Below are 22025 nucleotides of genomic sequence, written 5' to 3'. Positions count from 1 at the left end.
TTTCTTTCAGAAGAGAAGGATGAGCAGAAAGGCAGCCCTGGGCCTGAAGGAGGAAGGAAGCAGTGATTTCATTTTTTATAAACATAAGCTCGAACTATGGATTTCAATCACCTTACAATCACAATTAGTATACCTCAACACCTGCCCTTCCCCCAAAACACAAAATAAAACTAGAATTGGTCCTAAGGTAGAAGGTTATTTCAAATAACAGTCCTCCTGGGACTTCCCTGATGGTCCAGTGGCTAAAACTCTGCACTCCCAATGCAGGGGGCCCAGGTCAGGGAACTAGATCCCGCATGCAGCAACTAAAAGATCCCGCATGCCGCGACGAAGATCCTGTGTGCCGCAACTAAGACCCGGCACAGCCAGATAAATAAAATAAATATTAAACAAAAAAACATGACACATATAACAGTCTTTCTAAACCATCCCAGAAGCCAACTCTCAGGCGCAGGGCCAAGTCAATGGCAGAGGCAGACTTCCCCCTCAAATAGCACCCAAACACCAACAGTCAGTCCTTCCCCATCACAGCAAGACCAACACCACCATCACCCCTGATGGAGGACAGGGTGGGCAAGTGGTCTGTAGGTTGAACAACCTGGGCTAACCTGGGTCAGTTCAAGTGCATTGCTAAAGAAGTACCCACAGGATCTTTGGATGGAATCTTTTCAGAGGCCAGGACCCTGCAACACAGCACACCACTCTCCACAGCCATGGGGCAGCAGGAAGGGCACTGGACTGAGCTCTGGCAGAGTCTGGTTCAAATCCCGGCTCAGCCGCTTTCTATGTGACCTTGGGCACTTACCCTACCTGAGTCTGTTTCCCCATCTCTAAAATGAGGAGGGCATAACTCTGAGTTTTTTGAGAGTTACTGTGAAATTCTCAAAAAGTGCCACAGGGCAGGACCTGTCCCTCAGTAGGCACTTAATAAACCTGTCTTCACTCTGTCTGATGGCCCGTTCTTACTGCAATAAGAGCTTCCAGAACATCAGGTGGGACTACCCTGGAGAACTGAGCCCCCCTCCCCCGCCTTGGATCCACTTCCCCTGGAAAAAGGGATGGAACAGAGCTGGCCTGGGGGCCCAGGGGACCCTGGTGCCAGAGCACCCACGCAAGCAAATTGAGAGCCAACCGGCTGCTGGTTTTTTTCCCACGGGGCCTGCCCAGAAGGGGGCTGGTTAGCGGCCTCATCCTTCACAGAAACCACTGAGGACTGTAGTGAGTAGGCAAGACTAACAGCAAGAGGTCCCCACACTGCTTAAGGTCCCAGCAGGGCCCAATGCGCCTCCAGATAAAAGCTCTTTGGGCTTTAAGAACCCAGGCTTTAGAATAAAACAATATGGAAAGAGACACAAGTTTACTCTGGTTTCAACAGCCTCCCCCTCATCCAGTAAAGGCCATTCCCAGTTCTGTCGAGAGGCTGGTCTAGGATAAAGTTAACCCCACCTGCCCCGGCCTGGAAGCCAAGTCAGCGGCGCTTCTACCCAGGGCCAGTCGGCAAAGGCAAGGCGGGAATCTGGGACGCCCCGACAGGGGTGCTCCCGGGCCTGGGGAGAGCGCAGGCTGCTGGAGGCGCGAGGCTCAGAAAGGACAGCGCCACGTCCCCTCGGGCCACCGCCACCGTCCCAGACCCAGTCCCCGCCCGCAGGCGGCCAGGCCACCGACATCTGGCCCAACTTAACTTCCTGTTGTTAAGGAGGGAGGGGAACCGGGCGGGGGTTGGTAGGCGGGCGGGGGACCGGGCGAGGGGGGCGCCCAGTGAAAAGCCGGGAAATAACGTGACCGGCGAGGAGCCCAAATCGTGGGAAGATAAGTTTAGGGATGATCTTCTGCCCCGGCGGCAGGCGGTACTGATGGCGCGTCGCGCCCACTCCATGTCGACGTTTAGATATTCTCTAGGCTTAGAACTGAAGAATTTGGGTGTTGGGGGGCGGAGTAAGAGGTAGTTCGAGGTACTGGGTTCTAATGGATTCGGAGAGCGATAGGAGTACCCCGGCCTCCCTGGGCAGTGCCACCTGCTCGCTGGGCGCCCCGTGAGGTGGGTCTGAGGCGGGAGATGCTGCGGCGCACCTGACCCTCTCCGGCGCGGGCCAGGGCACAGAGTCCAGGCTCGGCCGCCACGGTCCCCGCCCGCCCTCCTCAGAGCCCCGCGCTCCCCTTACCCGCCCCCCGGTCTTACCGAGAGCCGCGTCGGCCGCCGAGCCTCGGGTGAGCCCTTGTCTTTGCCTAGGGCCGTGTGCGCAGCGGTCTGCAACCGGAGGCCGCCTGCGAAGCTGTGAGCTACCTAGGCGGCCCCGCGCAGGCTTAGCCGGGCGAGCGCCTGCGGTTCTGCGCCGCGCCGCCAAGGGGACGGGGAGCCACCCCCATCGGCGGCGCGGCCAATGACAGGTCAACCGGGGGGCGCATCCCCGCCCCCAGCCTGAGGCCCATAGCCAATGGCAGCGCGGCGCGGAGCCACCCACGCTCCTCGCCCGCCCCGCCCCTTTGGGGCCAGCTGTCACCGCGGCTGCAGCGGGCGCACGTGGGCTGCAGCCAAGCCCGAGGGTAGGGAGCAGCCCTGCGCTCCTACCCAGACCAGTGCAGGTCTGAGACCAGCAGAGGGCCGATGGGGGCGAGGCTTGGTGTTGCTGCTAGATGAAAACCCCGGTGCTGGTATCCAAATGTCAATGTAGGGAGGCAAGGGCTGGGCTTCACGCTCCTTGGCCTAGACAGCTGGAAAGCAAGCCTCAGCGTCCCCTTTTGGACTTGGGGGAGCAGCATAGCACTTCCCTTACCGGCTGTGGACCTCCCTTCTTGGTTTGCTCCTTGACCACCCTGGGGTTCAGCAAACCCCTGCTAGAGGTTAGTCCCTTCCCCTCACCTGGACTGGCCTTGCCTAGAATAAAACTAGTGGGAAGAGGGGCAGTGGTGCAGACCACCTGTTACCTTCGACACATCACCCAAGCACCCTCTTTTCTTGGCTGTCAAATGGCTACCTTAATCTCTGCTCTGCCCACCCTCACTGGTTGCCCACAGCTCCAGAGAGCACCATTCACAGTGTGAACAGTGTGAGGGGTGTGAATCCGCTTTGTGAACTACAAATTCTGCAAACACCTTGGGCAGACTGCTCTGGTAGCAGTGATCATGAAACAGGGATCCCACAGGCAGGAGCTGTGTCTTACTCACCTCTGGGGCCCAGGGGCCTAACATGGGCTTGGCCCAATATAAATGTTCTTGCAACAGAGCTGACCCAGCAGGAGGAGAACAGGCAGGCTTGGGCAGTGAGAAAAGAGTATTGTGGCTCCAGGCTGCTGGAATTTCCACAGCATCAGACCACCCTCTGGAGAAACTACATTCCCTTGCCAGGCAAGTACAAATAAAGCAGTTTGCCCCATCAAACCTGGGGCTTATTTTTTTTCCATATTCCTTACCATGTGATCCTACGTGAGGCCTTTTGGGTTTTCCCAGAGATTGTCCTTCTTGGTTGCTCTCTTAGCATCTTCAGAGTTCAATCGACTTCCTGAACATGAACTTTCAGCAAAAGCCGTCCCTATTCAGTTTGCAAGACTCAGTCAGCACTGATTCTCAGAGGGGCAGCTCTCCACTCTGATGGAACTCTGTCTGTGATGCCAGTTGACGAGGTATCCTCTATGCACACTATCTCATTTAATTCTGAGATAATGAATGGAATGGTATGGTGACAGTGGCTCTGCATGGTATGCATTTTTATGATCATTCCCTTTTGCAGATGGGAAAACTGAGCCTCAAAGAGGTAACATAGCTTATCAAGGTCACATGGTTAATAAGTTTCAGAGCCTAGATTGATTCTGGATTCCAGAATCTGCATGCCTAACCACTATGCAATGCAGCCTCTGCCATCCTGCCCATACTTCTAGAGTGCTGGACAGGCCAGGCCTATCCCTGAAGGAACTGCTCTGGGGCCTGACCTGCCCCCAGTCCGTCCAAACGTTCTGTTGAGGTCAGGCCTGGGCACTGTTGGGGACAGGAGATGAGGTCAGCATGGCCCTGCCTTATTTACAGAGTGACTGATAGAGGAAACAGCATTACCTCTGCCCCCAGCCCAAATCCTCACTGGACACAGACCTCTTGCTTCTGGCCTGGGCCTGAGACACCCATGCTAGGGATGGAGATGGCGACAGAACCATTCATTCATCTCACAGATGCTACTGTGAGCTAGATATGGTTCTTGCATTCATGTAACTTATTCGGCTGATAAATAATCAAAAGTACACAGTGCTGTGGGAGCTGTATTCTTTATCACTTACATTTTTTATCATTCCCATCACCTTATCTATAGCACGTGTTCTCCAGATTAAACAAATTTAACACTACTTCAGGAACACTGTGGGCCCACCACAGTGAGATACTACTGCTCAGCATAGACATTCTATTAGCTCAAAAACTAAAATTTATCAATGTGTTCCTGGGACCTCTGCCTCCTCTCTTCCCAACCTTTTTAACTTGGGGGGCTCAGGTGAAAAAGAATCTTGGATCTGAGGGCTGAAGAGTGAATTTTCCTTGGATGTAGGGCAAGCTGGGGGCTGATGGAGGCTGATTGCAGGAAGGGGGATAAGCCTTGAGACCTCTTGAATCAGTGATCAGAGTCCCTTGCCACCACATACAAGCCACCCCTGCTGGCCATCTCCCTGGGGGGGTGGACAGGAATGGGGACAGAAGATCACAATTGTCCCTTCTCTGGACAAAGCAGTAGCCATGCGCTATCCTGCCGGACTCTGTGTCTGGGAGTTTATACAACTAAGATCTTCAAAGAAAAGACCGTCCAATGTTAGAGTGGACTTAAATATTATCTAAGCCCTTCACTGAACAGATTAAAGAAATTTAAAAATTAATGGGGAAGGGAAGGCACCACGAGAGTCACAGAGCATGGAAGTGGGTTCCAGGTCTCCGACGCCTCTGCTTCACTCTGAGCACACCAGGCAAACTCAACCTCCTTGCGCCATGGCTCAGTATTCTATATTTAATAACAATCTCTTCCCAGCCCACTCTTCTGGGATGGCGAATGTGTGCTTGTGAAGGTTGTCTGGGAGATGCAGATGGCCGCATTAGCATCAGAGGGAGGGAGAGAAGGAAGGCCCAGATTCATCCCTAAAAATATCTACATCTCAGACTGGAAGCAATGGGTCTCGGCAGCACCACGCATGCCTCCCCGGAAAGAACTCCAGCTGGTGATCTCCATCATCATTGTTTATCCACCTGATGGCATCCTGCAGGGGCTGGAGGGGTGGTGTGTCAGGCCTGGCTTCTTTTTATTTCCAGCCGAGCAGTTGGCTTGAAGAAAGGTCAGAGTTGAACTAAGTGGATTCCCAATGCAGAGATTTCCTGCAGAGAAGTCCAAGTGGGTCTCACAGCGTTGGAATGGCAGGGGAAGGAGTGACCACCTGTGCCTCCTCCTCCAAATGAAAAAGGATCTGTGCCCTCGGACCCCTTCCTCACATGCATATGTTCCAGGAAGGGGTAAAACAGTGAGTGTGGTCTCACCAGCTTTCTCCCCAAGCCGCTATCAAAGGGCTTCGGTCTTGCAGAAGGAAGAGGAAGGCCGATATCTATACAGTCTGGTGACCTCGTTAGATGATGAGAAAAGGCTAATTGGCCCCAGTCCACCTTGGGAGCTATCTTTGGAGAAGGGTTTTCTAAGGAAGTGGAAACATTTCTAACTCCCTCAAACAGGCTCAGGAGTGTGTGAGAAGCAAGGTCACTGGGGCCTTGTTCCAGCCCCTTATCATCCCGATAGGCCTCAAAATGCACTATTTTTCATGGATAAGACATATATAAAAGTTTTCAAGGTCTCTAGGAACTCATCAAGCCTACCACACATTCAGTGCGCTTTCCAGAGACAGTTTGGAGAAAAACTGGCACATGTCAAAATCAATAATGCCCTCAGAGCCACTGCAGCCCTTTGGGGAATATGTGTATTTGGCTGCAGTGATGGGAAGGTCAGTGCTGGAGAGATGAGGCCACAGGCAGGAGGTGATGTAGCAACCAGAGCAAATAGAGAGCGGGTGTGCGGAGGAGAGGGGAAGAGACACAGGGTCATGAAAGTAGTCTGGCCCCGGCTCCAAACAGTCTGGGGAGAGGCAGAGGTACATACACACGTACTCAAAGCCAACTGTGAAATCTGAGGGCACAATTCTGGTCTCTAGAGACTCAGAAGTCTAACCAATACCACCAAACCCACTATACCCTCATGGCAGGCTGGGCCATACCTGCTGCCCAGGCAGACTCTTGTTCATGCAAACCTAAAGCCCATTCTAGGACACACTGCTGTTATCGAATGAAGCGCCCAAAACCTCCACAGGGTAGGGGCAAGGACGGGGACACTCTTTTCTGTTCTAGCCCATGGAGGGGACTCACTCAGGTTCAACTGTCTATCCATCCAACATATATCCACCCCACAAATATATACAATGCAGTTATTCTAAGAGGCATCATAGCCAAGTTGTTAGGAGCACAAACTCTGAAGTCAAGATGCCTGAGTTTGAATCCCAGCTCTGCCACTTATTAACTGGGTGACCTTGGGCAATACTTAACCTCTCTGTACAGCAGGTTCCTCGCCTGTAATGGGGAATAGTAATAGCAAAGAGAGATGTGTGCTTCGAACACATATACATAGTAAATAATATACATGGGTTTTGATTAAAATAACTTGGCGTCTAGTGTCAAGAAGGGGGTAGAGAACTAGAGTCTCTAAGAGGCACCATTATGAACAATTCCAGATCAGGGACATGGCCACTCCCAGCACTACACTTGTGTGTGTATCTCTCAGCCACATTTTAAGGTGGATAATTGTCATCCACACCTTAGAGGTGAAAAAATGGAATCTTGGAGAAGTGCAGTCACTCGCCCAGAGTCTCCCAGGAGCTGGCATATGACAGGGTGAATCTAACTGGCTGACTCTCTACTCCTGGCTACAAGACTGGACACAGCACCCAGGCCCGGCCAACCACATAGCCCCAGGGGTGACTGGTCCAACAGACATGTATATGGTCCAAGCAGAGTTCTTCTTCAGGACCAGTGTAAAGGTAGCATGAGAGAAGCTCTCTGTCCCCAGAAGCCAGGGCTACCAGTAGACCCACATGCGGCGGAGGAGATCTGACTACAATAGGAAAGAAAGAGACTCCTCTGACTGAAGAAGTAAAGCTCCAGCGATTCTTTGCAATTCTCTTGACTCCACCCTCCTCGGTGTTGGTTTTGTCTTCAGGCTGGTTTTCCTTACTGTAGCCAGCGCCAAAACAGCTCTCAGTGCCAGAAGCTACCTTATCCAAAAAAGAACATTTCTGACCCAGCATTCCAAGCAGGAGTCCTGAGATCCACTCTGATTGGATTGGGTCATATGCCCACTTGAACCCGTGCCATAGCCAGAGGTCTGGAATGTGCTGATTGGCCGCGCCAGTCAGGGCCCCTGACTGGACCTGGGGTGGGATCAGCTTCCCCTGAGACACACAGGCTGCATGGGACAGAGGTGGACACCTGAACGAAAACTGAGTATGGTTAGGAAGGGAGAAGAATGGATAGATTGTTATATGTTGGGTGGGTATAGCAGATGCTTCTGGTTTCCGTATACACCAGTGGCGTTCTGTTGCAAGCACCTGTGACTCCATACCTGTGGGTTTCCTCTGGCTTCTGCGGTAAGCTTAGCCAATGCAGAGGGCAGTCCAAAGTATGAGATTTAACACCACTGGAGCAACCTTCAAACAAGAGTGAGCAAGAGTTGGCGGATACATACCCCAAATGTCTCGCCCTCAGGTGGGATATCTTGGAGGTGTGTGCTCTATCTCTGTCTCTGTCCCAGAGATCTCCAGCAGGATTGAGCCCAGGTAATTGCTTGTTAACATGTCCTCTATTGCTTCCCTACCATCACTTCCTCAGTTCTTTACTGGTGCTTCCCAGGATTACTTCCCAAATAAACTACTTGTACTCACATTCCCTTCTCAGGGTCCGCTTCTGGGGGAGCCCATCCTAAGACAGTAGGGTCAGCTCATCTGAGCCCCAACCTTAAACTCCTCGAGATGAGCAACAGTGTGGTATTCAATGCTGTACGCTCCGTGTGTTGCTTAAACAGCACCCGCACATGGGAGGTGTCAGTAGATGTTTTCTGAAGGAATAAAAGAGGAAGCTATTTAAAAGCAGTATACAAACAAGGTGTTCCTACCACCCACCCACTGATTCTCCCATGGGTCTGGACCACAGCCATAGACTTGGGCCCATATGAATGCTCAGAAGGAATTTGTGCTTTTTACCTCTCAGAAAGTACATCATCCTGTATCATCCACTCCCCACATACCACCTCCCATGAAGCTTTTCTTGCATTTTGTAGCAGGTAAGTACATTTTAATTAAAATTAAATTCCTGCACAATCACTCTTCTATTCAAATCTTTCTCCTAGATGTAGCTTAGATGACCAGAGATTACCCAGTACAGCCCAACCTCTGATTGGTTCAGAGGGGTGATTCTTCCCCTTGTCAGATGAGTGGGGTCTTCAGGGGCACTCAGGATTACTGCAGTGGAGCTGGAACCCCCAAATAGAAAGGCCCAATCCAGCTTCACATGTCAAATTCTGGTGGAAAGTGCTCAGGTTCAAACGACCTGGGTTGCAACCTCTGCTCCGCCTACCAGTGTGACTTTGAACAATCCAGGAGATGGAGATAATAAGCTTTATTTGGTAAGAATAGAGTATAGATCAAACGAGGTGACATACTTGAAGGTGTATTACTGGCTCTGACTAAATGTTAGTTGTTTTCCCTCCTATTTGTAAGTGTGGTGGTTTTATATTTTAGCAACTTACAAAGCTAGAGCTGGGTTTCCCAGAGCCCGCTTGGGGTCATCGGGTAGTCAGAGGAGAAGGTGGTGAGAAATAGACACGAATTCCGGCTTCCCCTCAAGGGTTGTCTGTGTTCCATCTGCTCTTGATTTCTCCTGCTTCATATCTGTGTTTTCTTCTCACTTGCCAACCCTGCTGACCAACACGACTTCAGGCCCCGAGCAGGCACCAAGGAATCAGCATTCCCAGACCTCTTCACCAGCCGCCACAACTGTGTGAACTCTACTCCCTGTAATCACCCGTTCTTCCATATCACAGTATGACCCTGCTTCCCTGATCAAACCCGAACTGACACAATAGGTAACTAAAACCGCCACTTCTCACGGGCCTACATCCGGCCCATAATGATCTTATACAGCTTCACATCACCCATACAGGATTACTTCTTAGGATTAGGGACTGAGATTATGAACCCAATTTTATACTTGGTGTATTAGTCAGGGTTCTCCAGAGAAGCAGAACCAATAAGAGATTAGATAGAGATAGATTTATCGTGAGACATTTGCGTATTTGATTATGAAGGCTGAGAAGTCCATGATCTGCTGTCAGCAAGCCGGAGACCTAGGAAAGCAGGTGGTGTAGTTTCATACCAAGTCTGAAGGCCTGATAACCAGGGGAGCCAATGGTGTGAGTCCCAGTCCAAGGGCAGAAAACCAACATTCCAGCTCAACAGTCAGGCTAAGAGAGTGATGTCTCCCTTCTTCCATCTTTTTGTTCCATCCAGGCCTTCAAAGGACTGGATTGTGCCCACCCACATTGGGAAAGTCCGTCTGCTTCACTCAGTCTACGGATTCAAATGCTGATTTCATCCAAAAACACACTCACAGACACACCTAGAAATAATATTTAACCAAATATCTGAGTACCCTGTGACCTGTCAAGTTGACACATAAAATTAACCATCACACTTGGAGAAACCAAAGATCAAGAAGGTTAAATACCATGTCCTAGTATCTGGCAGAACTAGGACTTAAACTCCGGCCTGTCCAGCTCCTGAGCCTAAGCTCTGACCACTTGGTCACTCTGAAACTTATCAGAAGCACGTATCTCATTATAAAATTACTGCAAATGTGATCTATTCTTATTAGAAAAAAGGAAGGGAATTCTCTGGCAGTCCAGTGGTTAGGACTTGGCACTTGCACTGGGGTGGCCCGGATTCAGTCCCTGGTCGGGGAACAAAGATTCCACAAGCCATGCCGTGAGGCCAAAAAAAAAAAAGAAATAGGAAAGACTCTTAGACATGCTAGTTTAAAATGTTTAACATTTTAACACATGGCAAAAAAAAAAGGGATGGGTGCAGCCCCAAAGATGTAAAAACACTGTCAAGAGGGCATAAGTTGTAGACCTGCTGGTCATCGGGCAAGTTGTTTGTTAGGCAAACTGGTCTCATCTGAAGGGGTCTGATCCCTCTCTGCATAGGCATGTCAGAAAAGAAATTTGACTTTTGGGCCAAAGAAATTCAATCGTCGTTTCTCTGCGCAGTTCACCACTCAGCACCCTCCCACTGGCCAACAAGCCCTGACAGTCTAACTGGGTGAAAATCAAAGAAGTGATTGAGTGAGGACTGCTCTGGGTTTGTGCCCGAGTCACAGGATCCCAGGACAAAGCAGGAAGGCATGGCCACAGTGGCCTTCTAAGAATGCCTGAGAGGCCAGCCCTCGAGGTTTTCTATTCCCCTGAGAATGAGGAAAGCATCTCAGAACAAGGCTGTGGCTGCCCCGTGAACGGCAAGGAGTAAAGCAAATTTATGATGCGTGGTTCACTCAGGGCAGAGTAGGAGAAGAAGGACCTGGGGTGGGGTGGGCGGCAGACGGAGGCCTGGGAAAGAGGCGCCATGAAACATGGCCCGATTGGACCCAGACCCTCCCCCTCCTGGCCTCAGGGCTTCATGCCTGCTGTTCCCTCTCTTCCTTTCCACCCACAAATGACAGTCACTCCCTTGTAGACTGTGCCCTGGGTCACCCCTTCTTCCTTATTGCCTTGGTTCATGCTCCTTCCACATTCTGCAAGTAGACTCATCTGTGTCCCTGTGAAGTTTTACATCCTCTCTAGTTGTTTCCTTAATGTCTCCTTCAAAGAAGTGCTGTATCTCTAGAATCTTTTTGTTCCTTACATTAAAAATACGCTTTTTTCTGGGAAGGTGGAGTGGGTGAATTTTTCCCCTATTCTTCCTGTTAAGTACACGTAACAACCCTTGATGAGGGAATCGCCACAAAGTTATCAGCTGATTTTTCAGCCGAAACTCTGAAGGCCAGAAGGGAGTGGCAAGATATATTTAAAGTGATGAAAGGGAAAAATAAAATAAAATAAAATAAAATAAAAATAAAGAGTCTTTATCTTTTTTTAAACAAAAACTGTGCCCAATCAAAAAGAATAATATAAACTATATAATCTTATCACTCAGCGATTTGGATCAGCGATTTTGGATCCACCTTGAATGTGGATCCATTCATATTATCAATATATACACCTGTGAAATCGTATAGCTACAGAGGCAGTATGACAGAGGGTTTAAGAGTTTGGGTGTGGTAGTTAAATCAGCTTGGATTGGAATCTCTAATCTAGTTGTGTGATCTTGGATAAAATCATCAATCTCTCTGAACCTCAGTTTTCTCTTCTGTAAAATGGGAATCATCAAGTAGTTACAAAGTTGTATTCATTTTGTTTGTATTAATTTTTGTTGTTAGGATTAAATGAAATGATCCACCTAAAACCCACCAAGCCAGGTATATAAAATCACGATGTGTGCGTGCGTGTGTATGTCTGTGTGTGTCTGGGGAATGGGACATTTAAAATACACATAGCAAAAAATTCACCATTTCAACCATTTCAAAGTGTAAAACTCAGTGGATTTAGTAAATTTACAACGTTGTACAACTATCACCACTATCCAGTTCCAGAACATTTTTATCACCTCAAAAGGAAACCTCATACCCATTAAGCCATCCCTCTCCCTCTCCCTCCCTCCAGCCCCTGGTCACCACTTATCTGCTTTCAGTCTCTATGGAAAATCGCTTTCTCTTCAGCCTTTCTCTCTCTTTTAATTTTTTTCCTGACAGCCTGGTCACACCTCTCTCATCAAACAGACCAAATCAAACTTAGAAAAAGGAAACAAAACTAATAAAAACAGAAAACTACAGGACAAACATGAAAATGATTTGACACAGCTCCTTTAGCCACGGCTCTCACAGTCTCATCATCAGACGTGAAGAGTGATCCATCCATGCTTGGTCTGTCTGCATCCTCCAGGCTCCCTCACCCTATACCCTGTACCCAGGCTCTTGTTGGGTGACCGGGGCCTCCTGGTTGTCAAATCCGTGTTCTATTTCCAGCCTTCACCCTCCTTAATACCGATATTGTGGTACCACATGATGCTGCGGATTAGCATCCTTCTTCAAATCCTCTTTCCTTTGTTCCTAAAACACCCCCGTCCCTCTCTCTGCCCCCACCACCACCCCCGTGCTGGCAAGTGTTCTTCCCACTCTTCTGCCTCCGTCTCTCTCCTTGGGCGATTGCATCCACTGCCCCTGCTTCCTCGACATATCTCAAATTCAACACGTCCGAAAATTGTCCAAAACCCACTTAATGATCTATATTCCTAACTTCACTAATGGTATTCCAACAACCCAATTTCTCAAACTGGAATTTTCAGTCATCTGCGATTTCTCTCTTTTTCTAAATTTTTTTTCCAACTGGATAACAAATTCCATTAATATAGTTCAGAGACATCTCTTGAGTCCCCTCCCACCTATCCATGCTTATGGCCACTTAGTTCAGGTCCCCAACCTCTCTTCTCTCAACAACTACAATAACCTGTTTAGCCACATACATCCTTTCCATAACTGTCAGAGTTGTAGTCTTTTTTTTTTTGTGTGGCCACACCGCGCAGCATGTGGAACTTCCCCGACCAGGGATCGAACTTGTGCCCCCTGCATTGGAAGGGCAGAGTCTTAACCACTGGACCACCAGGGAAGTTATATTCTTAAAATACAAAAGTGATCATTTCATTCTCCTCTGTAAACATCTGTCTTCTTAGAAAATACACCCACACCCTATCTGGCCCTACCTCCTGACCCTCAGCTCCCAGAACATGCCAGGACGTGCCACAAATCCTCCACTCTCCACCATGGGCTTCTAGGTGAAGCTGCCTCTAATTTCTGGCCCCAGAGATGGGACACATGACCCAGCCTGAGCCAATCAGCAGTCTCCACCTCTCCGGCCCCAGTAATTGGTTCAAGCCCCAGTCAGTCAGTGAAATGCAATCCTGGGCTTTATTTGAGCTAAGAGGAAATCAGACCTCTTATTTGCAACAGACATGAAGATACAAGGTACAGAGACCAGAACCGCTACAGCTTGCGACCAAGGGGAGCCTGTGAATACAGCCATCACCGGGGAAAGAGGAAAACCTCACTCTGGTGACATCTTTTGAGGCTTGGATCAAACCCTCAAAACCATATACCCTTTGTCTCTCTCTCTCCTTTTTTTAAAAATTGAGGTATAATTGACATACATCATTATTTTAGTTTTGGGTGTACAACATAATGATCAGATATTTATCTATGCTGAAATGATGGCCTAGTTAACATTTGTCACCATATATAGTTACAAAAAAATTTTTTTTCTTGTGATAAGCACTTTTAAGATCTAATCTCTCAGCAACTTTCAAATACATAATATGGTATCATTAACTATACTCACCATGCTGTATATCATGTCTCCATGACTCATTTATGTTATAACTGGAAGTTTGTACCTTTTGCCTTTGTCCCTTTTTAAAATGTAAGCCAATACATTCAGCCAGTGCCCCTCCTTTTCTTTTTTTGCTTAAGATAGTTTGAGTTAGGTTTTGTGTTACTTGTAAACCAATTTATGACACTTAAAGCCAGTTTCCCAAATTTTGTTGAACATTAGAATCACCTGGGGAGCTTTTTAAAACTCCTAGTGCCAATTAAATCATAAAGACTGGGGGTGGGAGCCAGGCTTCAGTCATTTTTAAAGATCTCAGGTGATTTCAATGCAGAGTGAAGCATGGGAACCACTTTAAGCAAAGCAATCTGCTTCATCTTTGCTTCCCCAGGTCAGCACCTTCCAATTTACCAGAGTTCTTCATGCCATCATATTCCTGGCCTGGCTCTGTCTTTGGGCTCAGAGCATCTTAATGGCAAGAATCATGTTTTTTATCCCCTCTGCCTTGCACACGGTAAGCCCTCAGTAAGTATTAACTAATGAACAAATGAATGAATGAATGGGACAGGTTCATACCATCTTCATACGTATTTCTTTCCTTCAAGGCACCTTGTACTGAATACAAAGTATAAGAAAGTTCAGGCTCTGGAACCAGAGTGCCCTTTGTCCAAATCCTGGTTTGATGGGACCCAGGGTAGGTATTCAACTGCTCCGGGCCTTCTTTCCTCATCTATAAAATGTTAATAACGATAGCGCTTACATCACAGTGGTGTTGTCAGGAGTTCAGGGTTAATACAGGTAAAATTCTCAGAACATTGCTTGGTACACAGCAAGCACGCAGTAAGTGTCAGACTCTACCTTCATTCATTCATTTATTCCTACCAGAGAACTGGGTCTCCCTCCAGGCCAGAGGAATCACGGAGAGGATGGGTGCGGAGATCTTCATACCTGTGTGCTCTGTGGAGGTGGTTTTGCTTTGCATGCAGCCTGTTAATGTAGGTTAATTTTGTTCAGGTGGCTGGAAGTTTACTATGTTGGGGTGGAGAGCCAATTACTGCTTGGTGGCAGAACAAAAGACTTGTAAAGTTCTCATTACTGCTGGGCTTGCCCTGCTCACAGCGCCAACTGGCACACAATCAGGTGTTTTCAGAGTCACCTGAATAAAGCCTGTTATTTGGATCCAGGCCAGGTAAAGGGCTATTGTTTTGTATTATTCGTCTCAGGGAATTTAGCCTGTTTTAAAGGAACTCTTTTTCTGCCTAAGGGGAAAAGAAAGCACTTCCTCATGAAGAACACAGATTTATTGGTTGTAATGGAAATTTACCTGTCTAGGCTTTGTCTTTAAAAACCTACGTGCTAAAAATAATAATAATAATAATAAAATAAATAAAAACCTACGTGCTTATTAATTTGTTAGCAGAGTGGCTGCATGGCTCTTTGCTGTTTTAGGGGGAGACAGTAAGCTTCTAGCTAAGGATGTCCTTGAAAACATCACTCCTCTCCTACTGTCAGCCTTCTTATCTGTCAAAGTGGGGGGGTGGGCTGCCTGCTTCCTGTCCCCCTCCCTTCCACTCAACTTGTATTCATTGAGCTCCTGTCATATGCAGGGTACACCTGTAGGAGCGGTGGGGTACACACAGATAAACAAAAGCTGATTAAGCCATTGCCCCACCTTTAGTTAATTTGTAGTTTTGCAGGGAAACTATAACCAAAATCACTGTGTCGTAGTTAAGGTTTTCAATACCTCCCATTGAAACAGTTTTTCAATGGCTTCCTAACCAATCTCCCCACCTTCATTCGGGTTTTCCATCCTCTACCACTGCCAGAAGGTTCTTTCTGAAGCACACGTCCAATCAGGATGCTGCCCTCCAGCCCTGTAACACAACAGGCACTCCAAGCCTTGTTTGCTTTTCTCATTCTATACTCTCCTCATCCTCTTTGTCTTGCAAATTCCTACTCAAGTTTCAAAGCCCAGCTCCTTGCTTTTTCTGTACCCATCCCCTTGGCAGAATGAACTATGAATAACTCCCTCCTACTGTGGTATCCCACACATATTTTTTAAATAATAAAACCATAAACCTTTAAGCACACCTCAGTTTTAGCATTTATCACAGTAAGATCCTTCACCTGCCTGTCTCCTCTAATAGCCTACAAGCTCCTACATAGAAGAGGGACCGCTCTTAATTTTTGTTTCCTCAGCGTATGGCACTGTGCCGGTGCTGCATTGGTGATTTCGAAGTCAATGAACACCCTAGGTGAGAAGTGCGTCAAGGAGATGCACGATCTCTAGGAACACTACTGGATATAATACAAGGGCAAAAAACATTTCTGCCTTTTGCTTTCCCAAGCCATAACCATGCATTTTGGGGAAACTCAGAGACCTGGGACCTGAGGGCTTTTCCCCTAATATTTCAAACATAAGAAAATAAAGCATAACACACCAAACACTCGTGTACCCACCATACAGCTTTAATGAATCTTACTTTGCCATACTTGCTTCAGATGATTTTTTTTCTTTTTAAAAACATAAATATTATAGTTAATGCGTGCTGTTAAAGGCATCCATTTCCTCATGACTTTAATGTTTATCATTCTAATATGTTTTTATACTTTTCCTACATAAGCATGTATTTCTAAACAATGTTTTGTGCTGTTTTTCACATTTTTAAACATATTAACTTGATATAGATTCATACTATATGAAATGACAATTTGTTTTTTCTCTTAACATTATGTTTTTGAAATTTATCCATGTTTATATTTGAGATTTACTCATGAGGATGTGCTAATTTGTTTCGACTGTTGAGTAGCACACCGCTGAGTGAATATACCACGCTTTATTTGCTCATTCCCCTGTTGATAGATATTTTTTTGCTTCCATAATTGATATTGCAAAACATTCTTACATATGTCTCTTTGTGTACGTGTATAAGAGTTGTCCTGTAAATCTAGAATTGGTATTTCTGGATCGTAAGGAATATTCCTTCTCAACTTTACTCACTAGTAACACATTGCTCTCCAAAGTGATTGTACCGTTTACTCTTATCTTTGCCGTTCTATCCAGCATGAACCACTGCTGCCCACACTTTAAAGGTCTTGCCAATCTGATGGGGATGAAATGATACTTCATTGTGATTTGAATGTGCATTTCCCCAATTACTGTGGAGGTGAAGCTTCTTACCTTTATTGGACACCTGGTGTCATTTATTTGTGAATTTCTAATTCATACCCTTTGTTGATTATCCTCCTGGCTGGCCTTTTCCTTATTGATTGTGGGAGTTCTTGATATATTCTGGATAGAGCTTGTGACGAGTCTTCTTACTTGGTTTATTGTGTCTTTTCTTGAACAATAGTTGTAATCTTAATTTAGGCAAATTTATTGTTTCCTTTATGGCTTGTGGGTTTGTTATTCTCTATTTTAAAAAACATTTCCTTACACCAATGTCATAAATCTATAATCTTATGTTTACAGTCTGTTCCAAAAAGTTTTACATTCTACTTAAAAAAAATTGTTTTTATGTTGCATTCCACTTTTTGTTTTCTGGTTTTTTTGTAATTAATTTTTATTGGAGTATAGTTGATTTACAATGTTGTGTTTCTGCTGTACAGCAGAGTGAATCAGTTATACATATACATATATCCACTCTTTTTTAGATTCTTTTCCATATAGGTCATTATGGAGTATTGAGTAGAGTTCCCTGTGCTATACAGTAGGTTCTTATTAGTTATCTATTTTATATATAGTAGTGTATATATGTCAAGCCCAATTGCATTCCATCTTGAATTGTGACTTTTCCATATGGATAACCAATTACCCAACATTGTTTATTGAATGGTCTGTCCTTTCCTTATTAATGTCACCTCCGTCATGTATCAGGTATTCAGATACATGTGAGTATATTTCTGGGCCCTCTGTTCTGTTCCATTGGTCTATTTGTCCATTCCTGCACTAATTCCTTTATGTCAATGGCTTTGTAATAGGTCTTAATAACTGGCAGGGTCGGTCTCTCCTCTTTGTTCTTCTTCAAAATCATTTTGGCCATTCTTTGGCCTTTTCTCTTCCGTATGAATTTTAGATCCAGCTTGTAAAGGTCTGGGATAATCCTTACTGAGATTTTGATGAGCAGTTCATTAGACGTATGTATTAATTTGGGAGACATCCTCGTATTTATGGTACCACATCATCCAATCCATGGGGCAGGTAGAGCTCTCCATTGATTCAGGTTTCCTTTTGTGTGGGATGTGGCGATGAACCGCAGAGCATCATTCCCAAAGAAATTTCCAGTGGAAGAGTAAAGAGCATCTAGAAAGTGATCATGGGTGTGAGCAGAGTCGAATAGCAGGAAATGAAAGTAAGCTCTTCAAACCGATTGCTGAGGCTTGGCTAACCCAGGGATGGTAAACAAGCTCCCACTTCCTAATCCCACAGTGGCAGGTAGAGCTAGTCCACTAAAGCAGGACCTCCGAGCCTGGGGCTCTGGGCTTCCTTCCCAACCTGACCCTTTAGGCAGCTCCCAAATTAGTCAGAGCTGGCACAGCAAGCAAAACTAGCCTAACCTCTCTGGAGGAGGCATTCCCTGGGACCCTTGAACAGCCCAACACTGGTGGCTCTGCAGGCCTGCACGGGGCTCTGAGCTTGCTGTCTTCCGAGATAGAAGTGCAGGCCATCAGACTTGTGATCTCCTCCTGTTTTAGAGATTGCTGCCTCCTGGAGAAATGGTAGATTTTATGCAAACCGTTAGCTCTGTAGACTGAATGGAGGTATAATTTGCTGCAGGATCTGGTTTTGACTTCATTCCAGCCACCAGTCTACTCTGTGCTGTTAAGGGTGCAGAAGCCCTTGAAATCTGGTCCCTGAGTGCCGGGCAGTGGAAGCTACTTAGTTTCCTTACAACTTTTTTTTTTTTTTTTTTGCGGTATGCAGGCCTCTCACTGCTGTGGCCACGCAGGCTCAGCAGCCATGGCTCACGGGTCTAGCCACTCTGCGGCACGTGGGATCCTCCTGGACCAGGGCACGAACCCGTGTCCCCTGCATCGGCAGGCGGACGCTCAACCACTGCACCACCAGGGAAGCCCTCCTTATACCTTTTATAAAAATGATCATGACAATATATTATAAACAGATTAAAACAAAGACTTTTTCAAAGACTTCTCCCTGCTCCCTTCTGGGCCCTTGGTGTCCGGCGCACAACAGGCACTTACCTGATGCAGATTAGTTGGTGAACATTCATGAAGAATGTATCCTGTGTCAGGCCCTGGGTTCAGTACTTAAGATCTGAACCCATTTAGTCCTCACCTGAGTGGCATTATCATCTCCATAAAGGCTCAGGGAGCTAAAGTGACTCATCCAATCAAGGTCACACAGACAGTCTCTGATGGAGTTGTGAGCCAAGCTCTATGTACCTGTGACCGTGGAATCCAAGTCCAGTGCCATATACCCACTTCTGCCTGTTACAGAAGGGAGGAGAGGAGGGAGGGCAGCAGGAAGAGGAGGGAAGGAGGAAGCCGAGAGAGAAAGACCAGGGAGAGCAGAGGGAAGGAGGCAGGTAGAGATGGAAGCTCTAGGCCAGCCCTCCTTCTCCCTTTCCTAGAGTCTGCGTCCCGGGGTGCTGGGAGTCTAGAAGCCCCATTGCAGCTGTCTTGCCAGGGTGCTCTTGTTTACTGTGGGAGGCAGGAGAGGAGAAGGTCAGACTTTCACAGCTGAGGATCCTCTCTGAAGGGGGAGGCACGGTTCTTTGAGGTCTAGTGGGTGTAGAGTGAAGGGGAGAATCCTGAGCCCGATAACCAAGGTAGCCCTGCCCTTTAAGATGGGGACAGAAAAGCCATGTCGCCCTCATGACCTCTGTAGCCTGGGAGAAGGGCTCAGCTAAAGACCAAAGGGAGCACCAGAGAGATGATCTGAAGAGTATAATTTGGTTAAACATTATTTTAAGAAAAAGAACCCAAAACAAAAATCCTCTTCCGGAATACAGAAATTATTTCTCTCTAAGCGTGGAACCCCTGAAATTTTTTTCCCTCTGTTCAGATATTCTATTATATGCACGTATTACAGTGGATATAATTCCCTTTATTTTGCTTGATTTGCGGGGTGTTGTTCAAAGATGCTCCCCACCGCTCAGTGGATGGATGGATGGCTGGGATGAGTGTGTATGTGCAGTGGGTGTAGCTGTGGCGGCTGCCGGGAGTGGCTGACTTCTCTGTGAGCACAGAGGGCAGGTGAGCTACTCATGACAAAAGACGCATTACCTCAGCCGGGAAGGAACCACTCTGGACTTCGGACTTCACTTTCACCTTCCTCTTTCCTGCTCCCAGCTCCCCAGCACTCCGCCCTGCTCTGATAGCTGCTGAAGTTCTGTGAGGTTGTCTCATACCCTGGGCTCTCCGGGGATGTGGGCTTAATTAAAAACCAGTCCAGTTTATCCATCAGTAGGAAATAGGGCAGACAGGGTGTTGGTGCCAAAGCCCAAGTCAGCGCAGGAGGCAGCCGCGAGCTTCCTGTCGTGACCTGCTGGGCTCAGCTACCGGCACTGGGGACAGGGGTAGCAGGGCTGGGCCCTCCGGGGAGGTGACGGCTGGCTGTAGAGCTGGCAGGGGCTCTGGCAGGAAGAGTCTCTGGCCTTTGTCATTAGGTGGGCAGCAGCATCTCAATTCTGAGGGGACTTTTGAAACAGGAAGTGGTTTTGGATTCAGGAGCACGATGCTGCCTGCAAGGGGGAAGATGAGAGAAGTGAGTGAAAGCTTAAAGTCCCAGCTAAATGGGGCCCAGGGGACTCCCCATTCACAGGGAAACCTGTGAGACTTGGAGCAAAAGCCCGGCTGCTCAGATTGAGCTGGGGAAAGGCTGGAGCTGAGAAGACAGGTGGGGTCCCTACGTACGGGCTTCCTCAGGACCACTTGGGTCACGGACACAGACATTAATCTTCCCTCTCCCATTGCACAGATGGGGATCTTATTCACTGGGTGATGGTCCTGGGAGAAGGTACAGAGGGCAGTTGAAGATCTCCAGCCTCTGCAGGTGGGCCTGGCTCAGGCAAGCAGAGACTGACATCTTCAGCCTCCCCGTATGGGTAACAAGGTGAGAATCTCAACTTGAACCTGTTAATCGTCTGATTTTCCCCTCCACGGCACCAGGTATTGACAAAGCACTTAACTAGCATTGACTCTATTCATTCACTTTTTAAATTAGACAATTACATTTCCTCATTCCCATGCTGAATAGCCCTCAGAAAAATGAAAAAGGAAAAACCCAGGTACAGAGGGGTAAAGGGGACCAGCTAATACCTCCCAGTTGGGCCCCCTCGTCCCCTCTTGGCAGGCAGAGATCATTGTTCAGTCTCTGCATTCTTTCCTGCTGAGCCCAGATAAGCTGATAGTGCTCAGAGGGGCTCTGCTGGTCTTCCTCTCCAGTCGCTCAGTGCTTGCCAGTCTCTGGGATTATGTGAGAGGATGGACAGAAAGCAGTGCTGTAGGGAAGAAGGAACCATGTAAAACAAATCTGTCCTTTTATCCTTTGCCACAATAACGCTGTTCAGCTATGGCAGATTTTATTTCCCAAAGGTGGTCCTGGGACTTCCCTGGTGGTCCAGCAGTTAAGAATCCGCCTTCCAATGCAGGGGACACGGGTTTGATCCCTGGTCGGGGAACTAAGATCCCACATGCCGCGGAGCGACTAAACCTGCGCGCCACAACTACAGAGCCCATGCCCCCTGGAGCCCATGCGCTCTGGAGCCTGTGGCCCGCAACTAGAGAGAAGCCCGCACGCCGCAACAAAAGATCCTGTGTGCTGCAGCTAAGACCCAATGCAGCCATAAGTAAATAAATAAACGAAAAAAAAAGATGGTTCCAACAGTATCTCTCATCCTACATTCTCTTTTTTTATCTTATATAATTTTTTTTAAACATCTTTATTGGAATATAATTGCTTTACAATGGTATGTTAGTTTCAGCTTCACAACAAAATGAATCAGTTATATATATACATATGTTCCCATATCTCTTCCCGCTTGCATCTCCCTCCCTCCCACCCTCCCTATCCCACCCCTCCAGGCGGTCACACAGCACCGAGCTGATCTCCCTGTGCTATGCGGCTGCTTCCCACTAGCTATCTACCTTACGTTTGGTAGTGTATATATGTCCATGCCTCGCGGATCTTGCCATTTCCCCATCAAGAGGTAACATCTATTTCTTTACCCTCTTGAATCTGGGAGGACCCTATAACTGTCTTGACCAGTAAAATATGGAGGAAGCGATGCCATACCAGAGCTGGCATGGCCCGTAACTGGCCTGGCAACTTCCTCTTACAACCCTTTGGAACCCAGTGGCCATGTTGTGAGAAGCCCACACCACGTGGAGATGTCACACACAGTCAACAGCCCCAGCTGAGCCCCTAGGCGACAGCCAGCACCAAGCGCCAGGCGTCCACGTGAGCCATCGCAGACACCCGGTGTCGTCGAACCTTCCGATGACTGTGACCCCAGCTGACCTCTGACTACAGGCATGT

Source organism: Grampus griseus (assembly GCF_964374135.1).
Source record: "Grampus griseus genome assembly, chromosome: 8".
In the NCBI taxonomy this organism is placed as follows: domain Eukaryota; kingdom Metazoa; phylum Chordata; class Mammalia; order Artiodactyla; family Delphinidae; genus Grampus; species Grampus griseus.
This window is presented reverse-complemented; position numbering follows the sequence as displayed.